This window comes from Buceros rhinoceros, unplaced genomic scaffold (genome assembly GCF_000710305.1).
Source record: "Buceros rhinoceros silvestris isolate BGI_N320 unplaced genomic scaffold, ASM71030v1 scaffold10468, whole genome shotgun sequence".
In the NCBI taxonomy this organism is placed as follows: Eukaryota; Metazoa; Chordata; class Aves; order Bucerotiformes; family Bucerotidae; genus Buceros; species Buceros rhinoceros.
Genome location: NW_010428647.1, coordinates 55,687 through 63,801, shown reverse-complemented (window position 1 = coordinate 63,801; position 8,115 = coordinate 55,687). Strand labels below are relative to the sequence as shown.

General features: G+C 42.0%; 1 protein-coding gene across 1 annotated transcript in view; it reads right to left on the bottom strand.

Annotated features, from left to right (window-relative positions):
- GRIA3 (glutamate receptor, ionotropic, AMPA 3) overlaps positions 1-8,115 on the bottom strand; it is a 148,100-nt gene that overhangs the window by 84,914 nt on the left and 55,071 nt on the right. The gene's annotated exons all lie outside the window — the stretch shown is intronic.

Sequence of the window (8,115 nt, the reverse complement as noted above, 5' to 3'; positions counted from 1 at the left end):
CCAATTAAGTCATTGTACTGGTTACTGGAGCCACAAACCACAGAGGAATATTTTACTGATATTCACTTGATTTCAAAAAACATTTTTAAATACAGAGTCTAGCAGCACTAACCACACTTTCTGTGCTTCCGTTAAGGTAATACCAACTCATTTAGCAGAGAGGGGCAGCACAGAATGGCCAAAGACTGCACAGTGAGAAATTACACAAGCAAACAGCATTTCGTTCCTTGTGCCTGGGCAGTAGACAGAACTCAAGTCCAGACCCTAAGTGAAAGGTGGTGGAACTGGTAATGGTCATCTCCTTCAAGTCACACTATGTAGCAGTCATCAGACATGGATTTGCATCCTTCTATTACAGTATGTAGCTGGGAATTTGGTGAATTACCTGTTTTGATTCATGGAATTAAAATTTTTACATCATTCTAATTGTTTCAAATCTGGGCGGGTACCAATCAAAGACAGAGGTCATCAACATCAAACACACACGGTTTCCAGTGGAACTTCTTGGTACAGACGCATCCCTGTGAGCTGAGTTTCTGTCCACAGAATTTCTTTGCAAAATCTTCAATCCGATTGTTTAGTCATACTGTGGATTTCTTATTCACAGGCAGATCTGAGAAACTCAGGATGTCTTCACGCACACAAACACACAGGATCAACAATCAATTAATTGTGCTCTGTGACAAGCAGTCCCCTACACTTCTGAAATGGAAAGGAGTCTGAGCTGCAGAGAATCAACGTGTACCCTGCTTCGGGTCACACCCATAGCTGGACTCGGCTATCGCTGTAGGGGTATGCTGATCACAAAGCACCTGCGCTGCAGTCTCATCTCCTGTAGCCTGCTGAAAATCCGTAGTGGCTGTCTGAAGCCAGAGGAGCTGCATCATTACCTCATTACAGACACAAACAAGGAAGAATGTGATTTTCTAGATTATTGTAATTTGCCATGTGACTTCCTCAAGTCTCACTCAAACGCTCTCGCTTTCCCTATGCAGGCTGCCTGATTCTTAATGCTTCACTTTGTGTGAATGCACGTTACTACCCCATGAACGGTGGTGACAATTAATAAGTACACTGGTTGGGAATTCTTTCTGGCATCTTCTTTCCCCTGAGACTATTGAGAGAGAGACATTTACATATGTATAGTACAATGAACTCAGTCTTCCTTAACATCGTATTTTACAAAAATGGCTGTGATGTCTGTGACAGCATCGTGATCCTATTGCATGTAGGAGGAAGATCTAAGCCTAAGATACTTGGTTGGCTGCAAACGAGGAATTTTGATGTGGGAACATAAATACCACTAATGGGATTTACAAATGCTTTGTGTACAAAGATGCGCTTTTTAAAAAAATATGATTTCACTAAGTAATGAATATTTACAACTTTGTTTCATCATTCATCTAAAGTCTAAGTGTGAACCTTGAGCTTGCTGTAAACAACAGAAAACAGTCCGTAAGTCTATTTTTTTCACTCCAAATTGAACAAAATGGTTCAACAGAATATAAAAAAATGACACTAAAAAAATCTGTAGCTCTACTTTTTGCTAACAACAGATAAAAAACTTACGGATTGTCTCAAGGAAAGAAGTGAAAATGAACATGCTGGGGAGCAGATGCCATTGGTTGACTGCCACGTACCCCGTTTCAGTTAACACCGTTTGAGTCAGAGCTCGCTTTGTCAAACCTTGAATATCTCTGAAGAAAGCTGGGCAATTTTCCTAATTTCGGGCAATTCTGTGTTTGTGGGGGTGAGTGTGTTTTCGCACACGTGCGCATTAGGCTGCGGTTACCATTGCGAGAAAAGTGAGGTTACTCAGCAGCCTTTCTCCTATCCATGAAAATACAATTACTGTAATCTTAGTGGAAAAAGTTCCAGAGCTTCATCATTTCTGTCTTCTCTACCTCCTCTGTCTCCTTGTCACACCAAGTCTTTACAGCCACAGTCTTCTCTACCCTTGCCAGTTCTTGAAATCCTCCTTACAGTCGCCGTCTGTGCTGTGCCAGCTTGTCTCACGGGCCCTCTCCCTCTCCTGTCCTCGCTTTGAGAAGCACTATTTGCCCTTCCTGCGATGGCTCCTTAGTCCTCTGACGACCTTTACAAAGCCATTTCCCCTTTCTTTACAAAAGCACAGTTCAAATCTCCTGCTTTCAGGAGGGCAGCACGCTCGCATCTCCGCTGTGCCCAGCCTCCAGTCCCTCTCCTCACCCGCTGCCGTCAGCGCCATTTACTGCATTTTACATCGCTCCCCATTACGCGATATTTCGGTAAACAACATGTTCCGGGCTCCAGCTGTACTTTACCATTAAGAGAGCAGTTACATAACCAGGGCGATTGTTTAAATAAAAGGACCGTTTTATCTTCAGATGTGAACTTTCCTTTCTCCTTAGCATAACAATGCAAGCTGTGACAGTCCGGGGGTACTGCCTGGGTAATGAACGGGGATATTATTTTCCCTGTTCTGTACGTGTCAGTGACCAGACCTGTACACCGAGCTTTTCCATCCCCTATCTTCCAGTAAACACACTGTGTGAACCTCTCATAGGCAATGAACACCCTGGAGGTGCTCATGGGTGCCTCTCAGCTCATCCACCCTAAAGGAAACAAGCCAGCCATGGTAACTGTCTCTATCCTGCAGTTTTTCTATGGTCTCCATCATATCTATCCTGAAAGATGAAAGGACTGATAATTCACCAGAGGTCTAAGAAGACGCGGGAAAGGATTTCATTAATACTGTTGCCAGTTTATACTACTTGAATTGATAAGGACAAAAAATTTTAGATAAAACGAGAGAAAACTGACATTCTCCTAGAAGATGACAGCAGTGAGATCATCTCAAAACAGGTTCATAATACTCACAAGTCAATCTGATCTGCACCTACTAAAAGCTTAGACAATCCTGGCCTTAATATTCAAATATGTTATTGGATGGTTTATTCTTAAACTATTGATGATTTAAAAGAGCTAACCCTCATCTAAACAGTCTGCAAAATGACTGGGCTGGAGGTAGACAGAGCAATAAAACTAGAACAAAACAAGTGCCCAGCTTACCTCTCCGTGAGTTATTTTGAGTTTTGCTGATTGAAGCTTGCAAAGAGGGAAAATATTCAATATCAATTTCCCTCGAAGCATGGAAAATATGATTTGCTGCAATGCTATCTCTGTACTTGGAACAAGCCAGACAGCATTAAATTCCAGGCAGCCCTCCCTGCAGCTGGACCAAGACACAAATTCACCCAGTACCTTCAAGTTTCCGCCAGGGGAGCAAAGTCTGTACCTCAGCCTTTCAGATCATCCCTTTGGTATAAATACCTCTCAAAAGACCCTACTAACACAGATGAAGAGGACATTTCACTCTTTTCCATCTATGAAAGCTCATAAAACTTTTCCCGCATCCACATAAGCAAAATTAATCTGAGCGGTTTGCTCCGACATATGAAATTCTGTGTACTACATCACTGAACGCACTCTTGTTTAAATAGCAGCAGCCATTAATGTGTCATGAGTAAAAGACAACACTGGAACATCTGTAGCATCGCGTCAGCTCTCACAGTTGGCACCAAAGTACTGAGAAAAAATTACCACTTATGTAAATCGCTCTGTTCCTGAATGTTCCTGATAAGATCTTGGACCTTAGCCTGCCACCAGAAATGAAAGAGCTTTTGCTTGCAGTCTCTCTTCCTTTTGCCTTGCTCAGTACCAAAGATCTTTGAGGGGTGTATCTTCCTGGCATGCAGCGTGCTCGTGCCAGCTGAATGAACATCAGCTCTGATCTGAATACGTGTGTTTTGAACTACGTATCTGGGACATGACACGAAGAGCTCAGCTTCTAGCCTACGAGTGAACTTCGGGGATTTAAGCGTGCAGCTGTGTTTGACAACGGTGCTATGAACTCACCAAAAAAGGAGGGCACGAGGGCATAAAGGTAAGTGTTTCCCCAAGACAAACACAAGTTCTATGACTTCAGCTTACGTTTCAAGTGTACCAGAGGTCTGCAAGTTGGGATATAGTTGGATCACTCCGTGAGTTTGGCAACGAGCCTAGCACTGATTTAAAAGCAAACATCAACATGTTAGGCATGAGTAAAAAACAACCAGCCCACCCAAACCACTCCCCAATGTTCAAAATCCAAACACGTCAGCTGGGCAAGCACACTTTGCATACCCCACGTCTGCTGAACAATCTGACAGTAGGGGAAGAAACAGGGAACAAGCTACTAAATTAGGCACTAGCAAAAGATGCTGCAAGTAACTATAGACTGAAGTGCTCTTTCAGTCTAACACATAAAAGTTCAAATTATTAAACAGAAGTAGAATAACTGTATTCCATCTGTTTTTAACCTGATCCCTTTCTATCTGGTAACCAGCATGTCGCTATTCTGGTAGCAGACAACCTAGACCGAGTAGCAAACACACTCTAACATTATTTTTTAATTCTGCCTTTTTTTTTATCCAGTAAAACTTGTTTCTCCTGTACATAATTACATTATCACAACCTGCCATCCACAAACAGAGAAATCTACACAAATGGGTAAGTCCACTGGGTTGAGCGAATGTGAATTTGCCTGGCTCTAAAGGAGAATTTACAGGAACCATCTGGTCCGCATTTGCTCGGGAGGGCATACAGTTAAACGTGCTGCAAGCCAGATCTGCTGAATGTCAGTGAAATAACTTCTTTTTTTTTTTTAAATAGCTCTTTTTGGATGCATTTCACCTTGATCTGTTCTTTCATAAGAGCCTTGCATCTAACTCCCCCCTCATTTTACTCCAGTTTTAGGTCAGTGTTTTTATTTTAAGTCCAGTGCTTTTGAATGAAGCTGTGCCAGTGTAAAATGAGAGTACTGTAGTAAGGGATCAAAAGAGTACAATAACCAAGGGCAGAGGGAAAGATGCTGTAAGCAATGCTGTCACTGCCTTAAGGGGAATTACTCATACGACTTTCACAACGATGCGGGCAAGCCTCCTGGTGTAGGACAGATAGGTATACCTCAACACACAATACCATCCAAAGATTACCGATAGAGCTGCCTCCTCGTTTTAGCTTTGCTTTGTTTAAATAATTTCCAAGGGGATAATAATTGAGCGATTATAGCTTCCGGATGCAGATGGGTAACAAAAACACATGAGAAGGGAACATTTTAAAACCAGAGTATGTTCTGCCTAAGGAAAAGGTAACAGGTAAACAACTGCACAGAGAAGGCAGAAGAACTAGCACAGAACAGCAGAGAAAGGACTACTGTATGTCGAGAAGTGACAGGAGGTGAAGAGCACTGTGCTGTCCAGTGGCATGGGCTGTGGGGTATCCTCTGTGTACTTGCAACAAAGAACTCTTGATACTGATGCTATCAGAAAGCTGACAGAGGTAGTGGTGAGGGCACTCTGTCACCAGAGGATGCTGAGATCTGCGAGACATGGGCCTAGGAGTAGCGGAGAGACCTCCCGAAGGGAAAGCTTCTTTACATGCAAATGGCAAAATTGTAGAATGACATAATTGACGCATTAGTGCTAAAATTAATTAACTTTCAAGCTTTAGGAGATCTGAAAAATAAAAAATAAAATGAAGCTGCTTATGTACAGGGAGATTTCATCTGTGAAGCTCTGCAGTGAGTCCAGGGCTCTGTCTGTCCAACAGAGCCAAAATCCTTTAACTCTGCAGTAAGCCCAGCTCTGTTACACATGCAGTGGGATGCACATCTAGGGAGTTCAATTCCAATGATACTCCTGCCCAACTCCTGCCTGAGTGCCCTGAATTCTCCAGCAACGACACTCTTCAAGTGACATCATCAAATTAACACCCCCCCCCCATTTTCTGAGTTCAATTCTGCCTCCTAATGGCATCAGGAAGCTCAAACCACATCCTTAGTACAATATCACAGCCTTGCCTAGATGCAGCTCAAATGACATCAACAAATTAACCCCCCCCCCCCCATTTTCTGAGTTCAATTCTGCATCCTAATGGCATCAGGAAGCTCAAACCACATCCTTAGTACAATATCACAGCCTTGCCTAGATGCAGCCTTCTGCAGGGGCTTCTTCCCCTTCTATTCACCTTCAAGCACTTCTACCCCTCCACCACACCGTTTTGCAGCCTCACAGACTGCCTCTTGGTGGAGCAAGCTTGAATGAGGCCACACCAAGCCCTGCTGGCTGCAACAGACCAGCCTTCAAATGATATCATTGGAATAGAAGTTTCTCTGGTTAAATAAGAAGAAACAAAGGTACACATATAACAGCAACCACTTCTTTCAGACCATCAGAGCTGTGCTTTTTCATTACTCCTGTGCATTGGTTACTGAAGAAACCAGATCTAGCCACCAGGGATAAAAATACCTCAGCCATAACCCTCCTGATGTCAGATGCCATAAAGATGACCTTAGTGAGACCTAAGCGAGATGTTCTGGCCTTAGTCTGCTCTTAGCTTCAGGCACATTTGGATGGCAGTCTCTCAGGTTCTCTTTCTAGTTGAGAGAGAAATATGCCATGTAATTTTTCTGTTTGCAACACGTGTGGAAATCAATGGAAGAAAACATGTAACAGAATGAAGTTGTGTAAGGCATCATCATGGAGGTATCAGTCACCACCTTTACCTGCAACTGAAAAATGAAAAAGAGAACAAAAATTCCCAGTGTGTTGACTAGCACTCAACTGATGAGGCTAATTACTGCACGTTAAAAATACATATCTAATTGTGTTTACATATTTATCTCAGCAAAAAGATTCTAATTAGGAATCACAGAGTTAGCAATTACCAGGCTAGAAAAGAAAACCTAACTTGTCTGCAAAATAACTGTAGCACATTCCATGTGAAGCCAGTTCTCAAAGGGAAAGCTTCCCAAAAACCAGAGCATGTGCAGATGTTGCAGGACATGGAGCATTTAACTCATCTGTGGTGACAATACGGACTGTGAGGAGATATATTTGGCCTATTGTATGACTTGGAGAAAAATAGAAAATGAGAAGGTACCTGATACATAATGGAAGAATGTGCTGCTTCTCAGCAACGAGCCAAGCTGTTGAGCTACCTTCCTCACGGCTTGGCTGTGGCTGCTCTGAGCGAGGTGTTGCAACAAACGCTGTCTTTATTTCAGGCACTAAAGGTCTGCTCCTGTATATAACACTACCACCAGCCTTCCCACCGGCATCAATACAGCTGTAGCGATTTCCTTCCTCTCTTCCATGAGCTCCAAAACTCCTGAGGTACCTCTGCCTTAACGACACAGTTCAGCCCAGCTTCATCGCTTTTCAAGTACTTCATACGTGGGCCTGTGTCTCCCACGGAGTGGTCTACACGTAAAGCAGCACACTTCACACGAGATGTTTTTACGTCATGCAGCTTTCAAGAAAATTCTTACAAAACCATTAATAATCTTAACAATGATGCTGATTAACACTCAATGTGCTGCAAATTAACGATTTACTGTCAACGTTCCCACATGAAATAGACAAATAATAAAATCTGACACAGGAAAAAAAAGATTTGGCCCATCCCATTAGTAATAGAGTTACTAGAATTAGTAATAGAGCCAATTTTCAAATTCAGGTTCTCCTCATTCGTATCGAGATTTATTTTTATTTTGAGCTGTAACATAGTACTTTTTAAGATTCCCACACTGCCTACAAACACATCAGCCGCTGAAATTATACCATAAAAACATCAGTATGGTACCTCAAAATGCATTTTTTCGTATCTGATGTGCTAGAGTAAATTGAATAGCTACCTGCCCCCAGGGAACTGGGATTCCGATGGAAAGCCTAACTTATTATTCCAGGTAAAGTTGAACAATCGTGATACAATTACAAATAGAGTTACAAAGGAAAGTATTGCATGGAATTATCATCTAAGAAAAGAAAGGAAAATGAATTATTTTTAAAGTTTAAATAATTTTTTCAACCAAAAGAGAATTAGTGCTTTTATTCTGTTATAGGCAATAACTGTTTTGGAAAAAGGAAACTTACCCACTTATCGGCAGCAGAGGATTTAGAAAATAGCTAAAACTTGGCCACACATATCACTGCATGCATCTAAAGAGCTAAAAATGTAATTTCAATGTATGCTGCAAACTTAAAGTTATTGATAACACAAGTTAATTCTTTGCCATGATACGTATAGGGTTTT